The sequence below is a fragment of the Heterodontus francisci genome, chromosome 4 (genome assembly GCF_036365525.1).
Source record: "Heterodontus francisci isolate sHetFra1 chromosome 4, sHetFra1.hap1, whole genome shotgun sequence".
NCBI classification, from domain to species: domain Eukaryota; kingdom Metazoa; phylum Chordata; class Chondrichthyes; order Heterodontiformes; family Heterodontidae; genus Heterodontus; species Heterodontus francisci.
The window spans coordinates 30,689,445-30,708,998 of record NC_090374.1 but is presented as its reverse complement, the minus strand read 5'-3'; the positions used below and the strand labels follow the sequence as shown (position 1 = coordinate 30,708,998).

The 19,554-nt window shown below is 41.8% G+C and overlaps 1 protein-coding gene across 1 annotated transcript in view; it reads left to right on the top strand.

The window, feature by feature from the left end:
• vegfc (vascular endothelial growth factor c) overlaps window positions 1-19,554 on the top strand; it is a 221,487-nt gene that overhangs the window by 109,180 nt on the left and 92,753 nt on the right. The gene's annotated exons all lie outside the window — the stretch shown is intronic.

Here is a 19,554-nt window from a genome sequence, read left to right as displayed (position 1 = left end):
TGTCCTGAAGTCATGCGAGGCGCTATATAACTGCAAGTCTTTCTTTCTTTCAGACTGTGGGGTAATGCCATAATGCAGTCCGAAACAATTTCCTCAGTGTTTGTTGAAGTTGCAATTTGGTGTGTATAGTCGTTCAGCAGAACAGAGCACAGTGAAATTTGATAACTGATTGCTTTGAGGTTTATGTCTATTATAATCATTGGTTGAAAGAAGGAAATATTTACATTTATATAGTGCCTTTCACATCCTAAAGTGCTTTACAGCCAATGAATTGCTTTTGAAGTGTAGTCATTATTGTAATGGATGGCAGCATTGTGAGAATTATATCTCACAATAGGGCAAACATTTTCTGTCAGTTTTCCTTCTCTCTTTTCTCTCTTTTCTCCCAAAGGACTTCTTGCTGGAATATGGTCTTGCAGCCACCTACAGGTTACTTAATTTTTTTTTTATTTGTTCCTGGGATGTGGATGTCACTGGCTAGGCCAGCAATTATTGCCCATACCTAATTGCCCTTGAGAAGGTGGTGGTGAGTTGCCTTCTTGAACCGCTGCAATCCATGTGGGGTAGGTACACCCACAGTGCTGTTGGGAAGGGAGTTCCAGGATTTTGACCCAGCGACAGTGAAGAAATGGCAATATAGTTCCAAGTCAGATTGGTGTGTGGCTTGGAGGGGAACCTGCAGGTGATGATGTTCCCATGCATTTGCTGCCCTTGTCCTTCTAGGTGGTAGAGGTCATGGGTTTGGAAGGTACTGCTTAAGGAGCCTTGCTGCAGTGTATCTCGTGCATCAGTGGTGGAGGGAGTGAATGTTTGTGGATGGGGTGGCGATCAAGCGGGCTGCTTTGTCCTGGATGGTGTCGAGCTTCTTGAGTGTTGTTGGAGCTGCACCCATCCAGGCAAGTGGAGAGTATTCCATCACTTCCCTGACTTGTGCCTTGTAGATGATGGACAGGCTTTGGGGAGTCAGGAGGTGAGTTATCGCTGCAGGATTCCTAGCCTCTGACCTGCTGTTATAGCCAGGGTATTTATATGGCTACTCCAGTTCAGTTTCTGTTCAATGGTAACCCCTGGGATGTTGATAGTGGGGGATTCAGCGATGGTAATGCCATTGAATGTCAAAGGGAGATGGTTAGATTCTGTCTTGTTGGAGATGGTCATTCTCTGGCACTTGTGTTGCACGAATGTTATTTACCACTTAACAACCCAAGCCTGGATATTGTCCAGGTCTTGCTGCATTTCTTCAGGGACTGCTTCAGTATTTGAGGAGTTGCAAATGGTGCTGAACATTGTGAAATCATCAGCGAACATCCCCACTTCTGACCTTATGATTGAAGGAAGGTCATTGATGAAGCAGCTGAAGATGGTTGGGCCTAGGACATTACCCTGAGGAACTCCTGCAGTGATGTCTTAGAGCTGAGATGATTGACCTCCAACAACCTCAACCATCTTCCTTTGTGCTAGGTATGACTCCAACCAGTGGAGAGTTTTCCCTCTGATTCCCATTGACTCCAGTTTTGCTAAGGTTCCTTGATACCATACTCGGTCAAATGCTGCCTTGATGTCAAGGGCAGTCACTGTCATCTCACCTCTTGAGTTCAGCTCTTTTGACCATGCTTGGACCAAAGCTGTAATGAGGATTGCTGAATTCATCTGAATTGCTATTATTTCTGTAAATGTCAACAGCTCTTTGACCCTTTCTAACTGAACTGATGTCCAAGTGCGAGCTAGCTGGAAAGCAATCAGCAGGAGCAACCATGGCCATGGCCCTTCCCTAATCCAGGAGTGCTAATTATTGCATTAGCACTGATCAGCTGCCTCACCATGGATTGGGATGTTCCTGATCCATGAGGCTCAGATGCTCATTGTAGAAGCTCACCATACCACCAGTGGAATCCAACTGACATGTTTCTGGTGAGCCTGTTGCATTTAGTAGCCTTACGCATCTTTGAGAGATTTTTAAATCCAGCAGAGAAGAAAGTTCTGCTGCTTGCTTACTCGTGGGCACTATAAACCACCAAGTCTGGAGGCCACACGTATTGTAGAAAGTACTAAAAATAGAGTTAGACAGCTGCTCAAATCCTGAAAGTAGTGATTAGAAATAATGTCTGTTAGAGCAAAATTTTTAAAGTTATTATTAAATGTGTAAATAAAATCCCAAAATTGTAGTGAGGATAATATGATGCTTACTTCCTTTCTCCTTTTCTGCACAAAGCAACCATTTATTTTAAAATGGCTCACAGTAAACCAGCTACACATTTGGTTCAGATCAGACTGTGTTTTTTTTATGTCTGAAGCATATAACAGGGTTGGCAACTTTGAGTGCTTACTGTCAAAATGCCTTTCAGTAGAACACAAACTGGCAGGATTAAAAACCATTTATCCATCACATTCTCCCAACAATTCTATTGGCTCCTGTGATGCAACCATGATTCTATAATGACTTACCCTGTACAGCTCTAGTTGCAAACCTGCTTTGAGATAATATCTCTCTGTTGTACTTTACAAGGAGATAGTGCTCTTTGGTAAGGCTTTGGAACCCACTGCACTACTTTTATGATGTGCTTTGGCCTTTCTCTGTACAAAATCTTTGATGCACATATTGGCCCAGATTTTGCCGAAGTACTCCATTAGACTTGTTCTCGCATGTTTAGGTTTTACTAAGTTGCTGGAAATGCAAGCTAATAATGTTGCAGCAAGGACAACATGGCATCGGGGACCTTGATGAACAATGAGATAAAGAGGGATTTCCTTAACTGATGAGATTTAAGGATTGAGAAGAAGTTAAACAGAGGGAGGATTAAGGTGGCAAATGAATTAGAGTGGGTGAATTCCATGTGAAATCATGCACAGAAAGAGAAATAGAGAGAGAGAAAGAAAGATAAATAAAAACAAGAAGTGCTGGAAATACTCAGCAGGTCTGGCAGCATCTGTGGAGAGAGAAGCAGAATTAACATTTCAGGTCAGTGACCTTTCATCAGAACAGAAAAAAAGAGTGGATTAAGCGAGACATATAAAAAGACAGAAAGGAAAAGTAAGGAAAAAAATAAAATTGGATCTTTTTTAAAATCTCCAACAATCATTCACAACCTGAAAGAATGAAACTTCACACCAATAATTGTTCACTTTCTGAGGAGGTGAGGTTAATTGGCAAACATTACCAATTATCATATCAATTAAAACGTGTGTACATTTTAATTACTAGACTTAACATTCTGTGGTGAGTTAATTGTGCAATTAATATGCAAATGCAGCAAATTCATGAAACTCACAGGGAGATTAGGGTGAGATGCCATTTTCATGAAGCTAATTGTGGACTTGGGCAAATTGGCCAGAAAATTATGGTGATTCCTAATTCACAGGCTATCTCTTCCTCACCACAGAAAAATTCCAAGGGAGGACCTGCTATGGGTGGTTAACTAAAAATGTTAAAGATAGTATCAAACTTAAAGAAAAAAACATGTAATTGCGCAAAGATAGGTGGCAGGTCAGAAGATTGTACATAATATAAAAAAAGCAAAGAATGACTAAAAGATTGATAAGGAGTGAAGAATTAGAGTATGAGAGAAAGTGAGCTAGAAATATAAAAACAAATAGTAAAAGTTTCCATAGATATTTGAAAAAGAAGAGTTAACAAAGTGAGTATTGGTCCTTTAGAAAGTGAGTCTGAGGAATTAGTAAGGGAAAATAAGGAGATGGCAGATGAATTGAGCAGGTATTTTGTATTGGTCTTCAAGATAGAGCAAATAGCTGTAAATCAGAAAATGGAACTCCAGAAAATTGCAATCACCAGGGTAGTGGTCCTGTGTAAATTGTTGAAGCTGCAGGCTAACAGTCCCCGGGTCCTGATGGACTTCATCCTCGGGTCCTAAAAGAAGTGGCTAGTGAGATAGTTGATGCTTTGGTTTTAATATTCCAAAATTCCCGAGATTCGGGGAAGGGTCCATTAGATTGGAAAGTAACGAATGTAATTCCTTTATTCAAAAAGGGAGGGAGATAGAAAGCAGGAAACTACAGGCGAGTTAGCTTAACATCTGTTAGGTAAAATGTTAGAAGTTATTATTAAAGACATTATAGCAGGGCATTTAGAAAAATTCAAGGTAATCAGGCAGAGACAACATGGTTTTGTGAAAGGGAAATCATATTTAACCAATTTATTAGAGTTCTTTGAGGAGTTACATGTGCTGTGGATAAAGGGGAACCAGTGGATGTATTGTACTTAGATTTCCAGAAGGCATTTGATAAGGTGCCACATCAAAGGTTATTGCAGAAAATAAAAGCTCATGGTGTAGGGGGTAACATATTGGCATGGATAGAAGATTGGTTAGCTAACAGGAAACAGAATAGGCATAAATGGATAATTTTCTGGTTGGCAAGATGTAACGAGTGGTGTGCCACAGGGATCAGTGCTGGGGCCTCAACTTTTTATAATTTATATAAATGACTTGGATGAAGGAACTGAAGGTATGGTTACTAAATTTGCTGATGACACAAAGATAGGTAGGAAAGTATCTTGTGAAGAGGACATAAGGAGGCTACAAAGGGATATAGAAAGGTTAAGTGAGTGGGCAAAGACCTGGCAAATGGAGTATAATATGGGAAACTGGGAAATTGTCCACTTTGGCAGGAAGAATAAAAAGGAAGCATATTATCTAAATGGTGAGAGATTGCAGAGCTCTGAGATGCAGAGGGATCTGGGTGTCCTAGTGCATGAAACACAAAAGGTTAGTATGCAGGTACAGCACGTAATTAGGAAAGCTAATAGAATGTTATTGTTTATTGCAAGGGGAATTGAACACAAAAGTAGGGAGGTAATGCTTCAGTTTTATAGTGCATTGGTGAGACCACATCTGTAGTATTGTGTACAGTATTGGTCTCCTTATTTAAGGAAGTATGTAAATGCATTGGAAGTAGTTCAGAGAATGTTTACATAGCAATATAGAAAATAGGAGCAGGAGTAGGCCATTCAGCCCTTCGAGCCTGCACCGCCATTCGTTATGATCATGGCTGATCATCTAACTCAGTAACCTGTTCCCGCTGTCGCCCCATACCCTTTGACCCCTTTTGACCCAAGAGCTATATCTAACTCCTTCTTGAAAACAAACAATGTTTTGGCCTCAACTGCTTTCTGTGGTAACGAATTCTACAGGCTCACCACTATCTGGGTGAAGAAATTTCTCCTCATCTCAGTCCTGAAAGGTTTACCCCGTATCCTGAGACTATGACCTGGACTCCCCCACCAAAGGGAACATCCTTCCTGCATCTACCCTGTCAAGTCTGTTAGAATTTTATAAGTTTCTATGAGATCCCCCTCACTCTTCTGAACTCCAGCGAACATAATCCTAACCAGCTCAATCTCTCCTCATACGACAGTCCTGCCATCCAGGAATCAGTCTGGTAAACCTTCGCTGCACTCCCTCTATAGCAAGAATACCATTCCTCAGACAAGGAGACCAAAGCTGCACACAATGTTCCAGTTGTGACCTCACCAAGGCCCTGTATAATTACAGCAAGACATCCCTGCTCCTGTACTCGAATCTTCTCGCTATGAAGACTGACATACCATTTGCCTTTTTTACCACCTGTCACGGCTGCATCTTCAGCAAGTGGTGTACAAGAACACCCAGGTCTCACTGCATATTTATTTTTATATTTAGAAATACAGCACTAAAACAGGCCCTTCAGCCCACCGAGTCTGTGCTGACCAACAACCACCCATTTATACTAATCCTACATTAATCCCATATTCCCTACCACATCCCCTCCATTCTCCTACCACCTACCTACACTAGGGGCAATTTACAATGGCCAATTTACCTAACAACCTGCAAGTCTTTGGCTGTGGGAGGAAACCCACACATTCACAGGGAGAACTTGCAAACTCCACACAGGCAATACCCAGAACTGAACCCAGGTCGCTGGAGCTGTGAGGCTGCGGTGCTAACCACTGCGCCACTGTGCCGCCCTCTCTCAGTTTATAGCTATTCAGATAATAATCTGCCTTCCTGTTTTTGCTACCAAAGTGGATAACCTCACATTTATCCACATTATACTGCATCTGCCATGCATTAGCCACTCACTCAACTTGTCCAAATCACCCTGAAGCCTCTCTGCATCCTCCTCACAACTCACCCTCCCACCCAGTTTTGTGTCATCTGCAAATTTGGAGATATTACATTTAAGTCCCTCATCTAAATCATTAATATATGTTGTGAATAGCTGGGGTCCCCCACTAGTCTGCCATTCAGAAAAAGACCCATTTATCCCTACTCTTTGTTTCCTGTCTGCCAACCAATTTTCTATCCATCGCAATACACTACCCCCAATCCCATGCACTTTAATTTTACACGCTAATCTCTCATGTGGAACTTTGTCGAAAGCCTTCTGAAAATCCAAATAAACCACATCCACTGGGTCCCCCTCATCAACTCTACTAGTTACATCCTCGAAGAATTCTAGTAGATTTGTCAAGCATGATTTCCCTTTCATAAATCCATGCTGACTCTGCCCGATTCTACCACTGTTCTCTAAGTGCTCTGCTTTAAAATCTTTGATAATGGACTCTAGAATTTTCCCCATTACCGACGTCAGGCTGACTGGTCTATAATTCTCTGCTTTCTCTCTATCTCCCTTTTTAAATAGTGGGGTTACGTTAGCTACCCTCCAATCTGTAGGAACTGTTCCAGAGTCTATAGAATCTTGGAAGATGACCACCAATGCATCCACTATTTCTAGGGCCACTTCCTTAAGTACTCTGGGATGCATACCATCAGGTCCTGGGGATTTATTGGCCTTCAATCCCATCAATTTCCCCAACGCCATTTCTCTACTAATACTGATTTCTTTCAGTTCCTCTCTCTCACTAAGCCCTGTGTTCCCCAACATTTCTGGTATGATATTTGTGCCCTCCTTTATGAAGACAGAACCAAAGTATGCATTTAGTTGGTCAGCCATTTCTTTATTCCCCATAATAGACTAATACCTGGAATGGGCAAGTTGTCTTATGAGGAAAGGTTGGACAGGCTAGGCTTGTATCCACTGGAGTTTAGAGAAGTAAGAGGCAACTTGATTGAAACATATAAGATTCTGAGGGTACTTGAAGGGTGATTGTGGAAAGGATCTTTTCCCCTTGTTGGAGAATCTAGAACTAGGGGTCACTGTTTAAAAATAAGAAGTCGCCCATTTAAGACAGAGATGAGGAGAATTTTTTTCTCTCAGAGGGTCTTGAGTCTTTGGAATTCTCTTCCTCAAAAGGCAGTAGAAGCAGAGTCTAAATTTTTTAAGGCAGAAGTAGAGAGATTCTTGATAAACAAGGGGGTGAAAGGTTATTGGGGCTAAGCAGGATGTGGAGTTGAGCTTCCAATCAGATCAGCCATGATCTTATTGAATGGCGGAGCAGGCTTGAGGGACTGAGTGGTCTACTCCTGTTCCTGATTCTTACGTTCGTATGTTTGTAAGCACATTAATAAGCACATTCGTCATTTAGACGCCATGCTTTTTTCAACAAGATCTGGGCCACTGACTTCTGGTTTTGGCCATCATAATGTCAGGTTGAGTGTAAGTGCAGAAGTAGCATTATACCATTTGAAGCCATATCTGGAAAGTTAAATTCCAACCATTCCAGAATTTGGCTTTCGCAAAATTGACATTACCCAAAAAATGCCACCTTGTCTCCCATGCATTCCCTACCACCGCATAATCTTTATTACTGGTTCAGTTTACATGAAAATACCAAAACAGAATGTCTCTGTTTGATTCCCTAGGCATGTTACTAACTTACTGGGTAAGTGGAAACACTCTCTGGAACATAGGGAGATATGCTCAGTGAGCAGCCCTGAACTCATAGACTCATACAGCAGACAAGGAGACCATTCAACCCATCATGCCCGTGCCAGCTCTTTGAAAGAGCTATCCAATTAGTTCCACTCCCCTTTTCTTTCCCTATAGCTCTGCAAGTGTTTCCTTTTCAAGCATATATCCAAATCCTTTTTGAAAGTTGCTAATATATCTACTTCCACCAACGCTTTCAGTGTATTCTAGATCATAACAACTCACTGCATTAAAAAACCTAACTGAGTGAGTAAAAGCATTCTCTAGAACATAGAAAAAGAAAGCTCAGTTATGCGCATGGTCTGAGACGTTGAATTTAAAATTCTCTGGAGCAAATGAGTTTTTAAAAAAGTCAACGCTTAACAGGGAGGTAGAAAGCTTTTTTTTAATGGAGTTACATAAAAGCTACAGCACATAAACAGATCATTCAGCCCAACTGGTCTATGCTGGTTTTTTACTCCACATGAGCAAACTGCTGCTCTGATTACCTCTTTCCGCCCAATTCCTGTATCCCTCTATTCCCTACTCCCTCATGTAAGCATCAAGCCTCTCCTTAACTGCCTCAATCCTATCTGCTTCAACGCTGACATGTGGTCGCAAGTTCCACATTCCCACCTGTCTCTGTGTAAAGAAATTCCTCCAAAATCCTTTTTCTGATCTGTTAGTGGCTTTCTTTTATTTATGCCATCCTGTTCTGGACTGACAAGTGGAAACAGTTCCTTCACATCCATCTGATCAAACCCCTTTTTAGTTTGAAAGACTTCTATCAGCTGTCTTTTAGTTGTCTCTTTTCCAGCCCCTGCCTCCTCAGCAGACACATCCTCTCAATTGTGGTAACATATTTGTAAACATTTTCTTAACTTTCTCCAGTGCTTCAAATCCCCTTTTTATGGTATGGAGACCAGAACTGCGCATAGTACTCCAAGCATGGTCTAATCAAGGTTCTACATTAACTTACATTAACTGCTTTTGTATTCTGTTGCTCTAGAAATAACCCTCAGTCTTTTGTTTGTATTTCCAGATCTCTTTGCTCCTCCACCCCACTTAGTTTCTTACCTTCCTACTACCAAAAGAAACCACCTCATTATGTTGAATTTATTTTTTTTCTTTATTCATCCCCTTCGCAAGTCTATTTATGTCTTCCTGCATTTTGGTGCAATTCTTCACCACTTTACTTCCTCCCCCCAATTTGGTATCATTTGAAAATTTTGGCACCGTTCCACTAACTTCTGAGTCCAAATCATGTATGTAACTGGTTCTGAGTGATGCAATTTGACCTACCACCCAGCTTTCAGTCCGTCGTTGCTGGGAGTTCATCATATCAGCTCTCAGTGACATCTGGAAGTCACCATATGGGATGTTAGGGAAGTCCAAACCTTCATGCAAACGGGGATGAATTATAGATAGCTAAACCACTGGGTCATTCTAAAAGAAAGTCTGCCCCTCACCCCTCCTCATCACCCCAATTTGCTCCCTTCCTCTTCAGAAGGCTGAGGTACCGTTCCACATAAATTGGTAGTGGCCATTCTTCCCATGTGAGCATAGACACTGGCCAGTGAAAACGATAACCTATCCCAGTGAGTATTTGCTCTTGGAGCTCATCATAGGCTAGTCTCTCTCCCACCTGACATCCACACACATGGACTATGCAGCAAGAGTCATGAGATAGTGATGAGGAGTGGGAAGCCTGGCTGATTTTTATCCCTTCCAAAAGCCTAGCGGTGTTGTAGGGCAATCAGGAACGAGGGGACATCATCTTAAAATTAGAGCCAGGCCATTTTGGAGGGAAATCAAGGGAGCAGTTTTTCACACAAATGTTAGTAGAAATCTGGAATTCTCCTCCCCCTGCATCCTCTGCCCATACAGAAAAAAGGCTGTGTATGCTGAGACAATTGGAGCTTTCAAGACTGAGATCAATAGATTTTTGTGCGGCAAGGATATCAAGGCATATGGCGATCATGGTCCAGCTAAACCAAATGGAGTTGAGGTAAAGTTGAGCCATGATCTAACTGAGTGGTGGAGCAGGCTCAAGGGGATGAATGGCCTACTGTTCCTGTGTTCTTAATTGTAAAGTTCCAGCTATTACCACAAACAAGATAACTAACTCACTGCAGACTGGAATACTAGGATGTTTGGTGCATATGACTCAATATCGCACTGGATGGTGCCTTTTGCAATTAAAGGAACTCTTGGGAAAAATGTATTAATTTTGACTTTTTGATTTACTGGGCGGCACAGTGGCGCAGTGGTTAGCACCGCAGCCTCACAGCCCCAGCGACCCGGGTTTAGTTCTGGGTACTGCCTGTGCGGAGTTTGCAAGTTCTCCCTGTGACCGCATGGGTTTCCGCCGGGTGCTCCGGTTTCCTCCCACAGGCAAAGACTTGCAGGTTGATAGGTAAATTGGCCTTTGTAAATTGCCCATAGTATAGGTAGGTGGTAGGCGAATGGTGGGGATGTGGTAGAGAATATGGGATTAACGTAGGATTGGTATAAATGGGTGGTTGTTGGTCAGCACAGACTCGGTGGGCTGAAGGGCCTGTTTCAGCGCTGTATCTCTAAATAAATCAAATAAATAAATAAATAAAAATATAATGCCTTAAGCTGTTTTCATTATCTAAATGATAACTGGAACAAAACAATGATCCCCATTGGTGTTATGTATGTAACACTTAATTTCTGTAAGCAAAGTGACCTGAATACAGAATGTGGATTAAATGGAGGTTTGGTCGCTGCAATATCTCGCTGGAAAATAAGACCCAAAAGAGCCAACAAGAAGATATTATTGGCGTGTGTTCCTCCACGTGCCGGGAGTCTTATTGCAGTAAATGTTGATTAGAAACAGGCTGCTGGTTATGCAGCCCTCATGTAATTGTGGTTTCATCAAACCTTTGTTAATTAAATCCACTACATGCTACAAAATCCTTGCATTGAACATTTGACAGACATTGAGTGCTTCTAACATTGCAGTTACCACCATGATACAACATCGAGAGGGCATTCAGATTACAGGGAGAGATTTCTCAAGCTCTCTGAGGACATAAGCAGTTTGCGCGCTTTGAAGATCGTGTTTTCAGAGGTCGGCACCGGGTCTCGCCACCTTTGGATCGCAAAGCCACTTTGAAAGGGACGCCAGGAGGGAGGGAACGGCAACCCCACACGCCTCCAATTAATTGCCTGTTGAGCTCATTGTGGAGCTCATTAACAGGCTTGTCAGCAGCAGTTTGGGATTTTCAAAGGAAGGGCATGGGAGGGAACACTATGTCTGAACTATGGCCAGTATTAGAAGATATGAACTAGGCAGGGGAGGAGGGGGGGCTGTGAGGGCTATGAGAAGGGCTGATTAACATAATGCAGAAGTCCAAAGTAAAGCTCAGCTGCTCTAAAAGTGCAACGGAGTTGCCATTTCTGGAGCTGTAAGACTTGCTTTTCTCAGTGGTGAGTGGCAGGAATCTGGAGAGGGATGTGTGGTCACTGGCATCACTGGTACCGGGGTTGGGAGGGGAAGGCCTGGTGGGCGCATAAAGTCCGGCTGAGGGAGTTGAGATGGGAACAGGCTACTTTGATATTGGACAGAGCAGCCAGGATGAGCTTCAGCAGATGCAGCATCCTGGACAGCAAGGCAACAGAGGAGCACAGCGGGGCGGGGGGGTGGGTGGGGTGGTTGCTGGGGGAAGAAGGTGCTACCCATCAGGTCTACTGCCCAAGAGTCAGTTACCTGCAAAGGACAGAATGCCAGTGCCATAGGACACTGTGCCTTTCCAGGCAGATGGTTATGGACATTTGTGCTCTGATCCGCAATGACCTGAGGCCTCGCGGCCCCCATGGCAGTCCCTTACCTGCAGCCGTCAAGGTGACTGTCGCCCTGAAATTCATTGCAACCAGGTGATTGCAGCTGCAGACCTTGATGGCATCTTGCAGCTGGCAGCTCATCAGGCCATCAGGCAGGTCACGCATGCCAAATTCAGGAGGACAGGGACTACACTCACTTTGATGCAGATGGGCTGCGCTGGCACAGAGGGCATTGATTCAACAACTGACCTCTCCAAGGGAGCCCAGTCAGAGTCACAGTAACAAAACAACCAATGCCACCTGCTCAGCAGGGCAACCATTGAGCAGGCCATCGTGCTTCTGAAGAAGCGATTCTGGTGCCTGGATTGGTCAAGTGGCACCCTCCTACAAGGGTCTCCGTAATTGTGGTAGTCTCTCCATAACATGGCCCTCCAGAGAGGTGTGGACCTTGAGGACCTGGAGGAGACAGTTTATTGGGGGAGGAAGAGAGGGCAGAGGGGGATAACACTGAAGAGAGAGGTGCCCCTGCTGCACGACAAGGTGGCCTCCTCCTGCCACACCTCAGGAAAAAGGACCTTCCTCCTCTCCCTCACGGCCTCCAACATTATATCCAGGTCAGCATCAATGAAGCAAGGAGCAGCCCTGTGCTGAGTTTCAGTCCTCTGGCTCTCATGTGACATTGTGACATCTCACTTCCTTCTGGTGCAGTGGGAATGCACAGAATGCAGATGTCTCCCTCAGGACAACCAGCAGCCTCAGTGATGGCTGACATGGGGTGTCTACGTGAGCTCCAGAGTTGATCTGACCCAACTCCATTCCCGAAACCCATCTCCATACCCATTACTCATTTGAAAATCAGAACCTGAATCAGCTTCCAACCGGAAGCAGGTTTTTGACCCAAAAGCAGACTTGGCTCCTGTTTCCCACCTCCATAATGAAAATCCAGCCCATTAATGTTAAGCTGCTGTGGAGTGGGTTTTCTGCGTACCATTAGGAGAAGGATGAGAGCCAGTTTATTAATCTTCCAAGAAGACTTTCTGTCAATTGGCATTTCTTGCTCCAGCCATTCAATTTGAAATCTAAAACTGTGCAACCAATGTATTACTTAGCCAGTGGCAAAACAGAAACCCAAGGTTTAATTGGCTAATTACAGGAGAGGAGCTATCCAAAAATCCTTTCTATAGAAATATAATAGATCTTCTATCAAAAGTTGAGGTCTATAGCACATGCTTTTTTTCGGTTGAGCCTAAATTGCACTTAAATACTGTGATTTACATGCAGTTTAAATGACTTTGGTATCCAGGAATGAAAAATCTGATTTTATGAAATTTAAGACATACTAAGACAGTAACTATTGGAAATGCCTGAATCCCATCTCTTGACCTTTGAGGTTACTTAAGAGCCTGTATTAGGACATGCTGCCATTGGTAGGGTGTATTTTAAGTTAGCTTTTGCCCATTATTTAACTATAATTCTTAAATGAATGTGTAATGGCTACACTGGGACTGCTTCACCCAGTTCTTCAAATTTGCTCACATTGCAGGCTCCTTCTGATTGCAGTTAAAAAAGAGTCACGTAGTGCAGGCCCATAACAACACTGCTCTGCGGTCATTTTTTCAAATCTCTAAGTAAGATTACACAAATGAAAGAGTTAAAGTCTAGAACCCAATTAGTGGTTTGGAGAAAAGTGGAACAGCAAGGTATGAAGATTTGTTCCAGCCCTAGGAAGGAATACAGAATATTCAGCTGAAATCTTCCATCCTATCATTTTAGCACACAGAAAACATTGATAATCTGAAATGCAGATTCATAAGCTTAGTCCTGAAAGGAATATTATTTCATTCAACTATGAAATATTATGTTAGATTATAGGACGATCGAGGACAAGTTCAGGATTAATTGAAAAAATAACTCCACCGAGTACAGAATTGCTTATGACAAATTCATAGAGGTCATTTTGGTTGATGTTTAACTCAGCTTTTAGCTCCGCTTCCCAATATCCAACAGCTGGAAATTATAAACCTTTTACCAGTTATATCCAAAGTAGATTTGCTAGTCTGATAAAGAAGAAAACAATGTCAGTTAAGTAAAACAGATTAAACACGCAGATATGTTTATATATGAGTTTGACAGGCATATCATTACATTCCAGCACAATTCTTTAAAACAAATTGATTCATTATTTAATAATTGACTAAGATAAATAGACATATGCTTGATTTTTTTCCTGCAAATATGCAGCCTAATCTTTAATGGAAAAGAAGATGTATGTGATGCATCTGACCTAGCAATCGGAAAACTTTGTGACAATAGAGTTTCTGAGGCTATGAGAAGGTGGTCAGAATCGTTTTGTTAAGTTCCCTTAGTGCACTTTATCTATGCAAGACAGTCAGGTATGTAACATACACAGAATGTTATTTTTTAACTTCTTTAAAGGTGATAGTCATAAAGTAGAAGTGGGAAATATTTGTCTTTATTTTTACACTTCGTCACATGATTTTTTTCATCGTCATTCCTGCACACACAAAGAGAGCAATTTGCTTCATATTGCAGTTCTTTACTTATTTTTTGACAAAGATTCACGGAAAGAAGTCATAATGCATTACTATATAGGAGCACAATAAGGTAGCATCTAGGAACATAGGAATATGAACAGGCCATTCAGTCTCTCAAGCCTATTCCTCCAGGCAGTTAGATCATGGCTGATCTGTACCTTAACTTCATCCACCTACCTTGGTTCCATAACCCTTAATGCCCTTGCCTAACAAAAATCTATCAATCTCAGTTTTGACATTTTCAATTAACCTAGCTTCAACAGCGTTTTGAGGGGGAGAGTTCCAAGTTTCCATTACCTTTTGTGTAGGGAAGTGCTTCCCAACATCACCCCTAAGTGGCCCAGCTCTAATTTTAAGGTTATGCTGCCTTCTTCTGTACTTCCTCACCAGAGGAAATAATTTCACTCTATCTACCCTATCAATTCCTTTAATTGCCTTAAACATCTCATTTAGATCACCCTTAATCTTTTATACTCAAAGGAATATAAGCCTAGTGCCACAGTGGCGCAGTGGTTAGCACCGCAGCCTCACAGCTCCAGGGACCCGGGTTCGATTCTGGGTACTGCCTGTGCGGAGTTTGCAAGTTCTCCCTGTGTCTGCGTGGGTTTTCTCCGGGTGCTCTGGTTTCCTCCCACAAGCCAAAAGACTTGCAGGTTGGTAGGTAAATTGGCCATTATAAATTGTCACTAGTATAGGTAGGTGGTAGGGAAATACAGGGGCAGGTGGGGATGTTTGGTAGGAATATAGGATTAGTATAAATGGGTGGTTGATGTTCGGCACAGAGTCGGTGGGCCGAAGGGCCTGTTTCAGTGCTGTATCTCTAATCTAATCTAAAACCTGTCTTCACAATTTAACCCAGGTATCATTCCGATGAATCTGTGCTGCACCCCCTCCAAAGCCAATATATTCTTCCTGAGTTGCGGTGCCCAGAACTAATCACAGTTGTCTAAATGGGATCTAACCAGACCTTTACATAACTGTAACATAATTTCCACCCTTTTGCATTCCAGCCATATTGAGATAAATGCCACATCCTATTAGCCTTTTTGGGTGCTTTTGTACCTGTCCACTAGCTTTTGATGATTTATATATTTGGGCCTCTTGGGCTCCACAGTTTGTAGCTTCTTACAATCTATAAAATACTCTGATCTATCTTCCTTAGGTTTGAAGTCAATGACCTTACACTTTCCCATATTGAACTCCATCTGCCACAGTTTTGCCCACTTACTCAATCTATCAATATTCTTTGTAAAATGCTGCTCCCATCTACACTAATGACTGTGCCGTCAAACTTGGTGTCATCAACAGACTTGGACATACGTCTCCCTATTCCTTCATCAAGTTAACTTATAAATATAGTGAAATGCTAAGGCCCCACTACAGGTCCCCGATGATACCATTAGTCACATCCTGCCAATATGAGTACGTAGCCCATTCATCCCTGCTGTCTTTCTCCTACTTCCTAACCAATTCCTTACCCATGATAATAGGTTGCCTTCAATTCCATGTGCTTTCATTTTTGTTAACAATCTCTTATAGGGAAGATTATCAAATGCCTTCTGCAAGTTCATATAAATAACCTCTATAAACACTCCCTTATCAACCACGTTAATTGAATTTTCAAAAAATTCAACTAGATTTGTTAGACATGACTTACCCATTACAAATCCATGCCAGCTGTCTCAGACAAGTTCACATTTGTACAAGTGCTCAGTCGCACTGTTCATAAGAACAGATTTTAGTAGCATCCGAACAACAGAAGTTAGACTAAAAGGCCTATAGTTCCTTTATTTGTCTCTCCTTAAATCTTCTTAAATAATGGAGTTATAGTGGCAAATTTCCAATTCAAGGGGACAATTCCTGAATCTAGAGTTTTGAAGATTATGACTTAAGCAGCTACAATTTCCTCACCTACTTCTTTTAATAACCTCGGGTGGAAACCATCATGTCCTGGACATTTCTCGATCTTTAGTCTCTTTATTTTCCCCACTACCTTTTTTGTAACTTATATGAAATCTAGTAAGTTCCACTCCTTAATTTATTTTCAGCTTTCCTCATATCTCTGGCACTTTAGTGTCGCCCTGTCCTGTACAGACTGATACAAAGTAAGTATTTAGCAAGTCGGTCAGCAATCAAAATATTTCTATCCAAGCTGAGTAAATATGCATTCCAGTGGGTTAACTCAGTAATTTTAGTGGTGCTGAAGTGGAGTGAAATCCATTCAGAGGTCAACATTGACTGATATTCAACTCATTCTCCCTTCTATATGAAGGAGGGATTTAGGCCTGATGACTCCATCTCAAAGTGGAAGAAACAATCAGTAAAAACATCTGTGTAATTCTTGACAATACACTTTCTGTTGATTGATATGCATTAGCATTTATAACTGGTAAAGAGTTTAACTCAGGCATTCCTGTTTAATTAGGTAAAGGAGGAAACATGTAAGTTGAGAGGATATAACTAGGATTTTGCCATCAGTAGCAAAGCATCAGTACTCCGCACTGACCTCAAAGACAGCTGCCCACAAAGATCTAGTGATCTTTGTGCTGTGGACTTGCCCTTTCCCGCTGACAGTTTAAATCTGCTGCCAAGTCCAGGGGATCGCCAGGCGTGCAGTAGCAGGGATGTCAGTAAGCAGGGTAAGTAGCCAATCACATTTAAGTATTCTCACAGACAGCAAACCAGAAAGTTAAAAGCAATATATCCTTCACTTTTAATTTAAATTTTTAGATCGTGAAATAAATGATTATGAATGGATTAACATAGATGCTAAAATATCAATATAGCAAGCTTTAAAAATATATTATTTCAAAAATATGTGAATGTTTTATCATAATAGAGAAATTTGGCATTCCACAAAGGCCAGTGAGGGTGTTTGGCAGTAATTATGAAGTTAGTACACCATTAAAAACCCAGTTACACCTTATAACTTTTTTCAAGGGTTTTACAGGGAGACTAACAGTGTAAGAGTGGAAGTTCTCATCAATTCAGTTGATTTCCTATTGATTGCAGTCTGGGGGAGCTTCAACAGCGCACCCTCCAGAGTAATGTAGATTCACTGACAGCAGCTGCTGGATTTCCACGTTATTCTGCGCATGTGCAGACTTCTGAAGTTGCTGCCAGTTTCAGTGGGGTAATGACAGCAAACTCTGACAATTTCACCATCTTTACCACCACAAAATCCATGCCATTTTATAATAGTGTTTGTGCAATGTGTTATACAAAGTGCAAATCTGTAATTGTCTGATCCTGTGACATGTGTATTACAATGCCCTAAGTCAATTACATTACAATGCCTTAGGACACAGAAATTACAATATCCTAGGCCATGTACACTACAGTGTACCAGGACAAATATGTTACTCTGCTTTATGAATATCATGTTACAATGCCTTAGGACACCTAAATTACAATGCCAAGGAATATTACGCTACTTTAAGGAAGGATATACTAGCATTGGAGGCAGTTCAGAAAAGGTTCACTTGGCTGATTCCTGGGATGAAGGGATTGTCTTATCAAGAACGGCTAAACAGGTTAGGCCTTTACTAATTGGAGTTTCGAAGAATGAGAGGTGATCTTATTGGAACATATAGGATTCTAAGGGGGCTTGACAGGATAGATGGTGAGAATATGTTTCCATTGGTGGGGGAATCTCGAACTAGGAGACATGGTTACAGAATAAGGGGCACACATTTAAAACTGAGATGCGAAGGAATTTCTTCTCTCAGAGGGTGGTGAATCTCTGGAATTCTCTACCTCAGAGAGTTGTGGAGGCTAGATCACTAAATGTATTCAAGGAGGAGGTAGATTGATCTTTGAAATCTCGGGGCGTCGAGAGTTATGCGGAGCAGGCCTGAAAGAGGAGTTGAGGCCTGGGACAGATCAGCCATGATCTTATTGAATGGCGGGGCAGGCTTGAGGGGCTGAATGGCCCACTCCTGCTGCTATTTCATATGTTCATGTTCTTATGTTTGCCTTAGGAGAAGTATATTATAATGCCTTTGGACAAATATGTTACAATGCCCTAAGGCAGGCAAATTACAATACCCTACTTTACAATATCTTAGGATAATATGTTACAATGTCTTAGGCCAAGTCCATTATAGTGTGTTCTTGAAAGTAAATAGCACATCCTAGGACTAGTAGAATTATCATTCTAGCCATTTGAAGAGAATCTACGACCATATATCCAGACTCGCTAAATAAATCAATGATGTGACCAATGACACATGTATACTTGGAACGTGTACAGGAATAGCAAAGGGATCTGCATTCCATATTTCCATGGGGTTCAGAAGAGGTTATGTCGCTAATTTCTTTGCAGGTTTTGGTGGAGCAAGACGATGAGGCTTGGAGGCCTCCCCCTGCACACCAGACTGTTTTATCTTTGGACTTCTGAGGTTCTCATGTAGGCATATCTGAATTTTGTACAGGCTGATTCTGATCCAGTTAAATCCAAAGTTCTGTTCCGACAAAGGATTATGGAATATCTCGGTGAATAAAATGTTGTGTTGTATTTCCTACTTAATTTTAAACTCTTGTCACTTACTGCTCCATCCAGCCACCTAGCTGATCAAGATATGCCTTTTTCTTGGATTGCCTTCTGAAATCCAGCGCTCGAACCATTCACTTTCTTGAATGATAGCATGTGTTAAGACAAACAAGGTCTTTAAATATTACTTTACTAATATGACATAAAAACACAATTGCTTCAAATGTCTGTTATAAAATAATTTTAAAACACTTACCTGTAAAATACTCAATGAAAGAAATAAAGTAATATAGGGGTACAGCTTCCTCTGTTTTATATTTCACAGGTAAAATCAATATGAGCATAAAATGCAGAACACTACTTAATGCCTTTTTACTAGAAGACAAAAAATATCTTTAAGTGTGTGCGGATTCACCTAATACATAAAATGATTAAATTACTTTATCCCCCTCCATTTTCTACAATAATTGTTTCTCTTGAGTATGAATTTTATTTATTAACTGGATTTGAATTTGCAAACTGCCTAGGTGGGAGTTGAATTACCATTTTCTGGAATATTGGTCTAAGCCTCAAGGATTGTTAGTCCAGTAACATAATCACTATCTACCCCTCGGGCTGGATTTTACCAGCCCTGCAACATCAGGGGTTGTGGCAGGGGGGCCAGGAAAATACCTCCGGGAGAGGCTTGCCATGGGTCTCGACGCCAGGAAGGCCCCGCCCCATATTACCAGCAGCGGCGAGATCTCGTGGCAGCCCCCCCCCCCCCCCGCTTGGCGACAGCAACTTAATTTAAATATTTCAATAATTTTTAATAAATGCATAATTACTTACCTCGTCACGACGGCCGTCCCACGGCGATATTCCGGCCCGTTGCCATTTGGAGATCTGAGG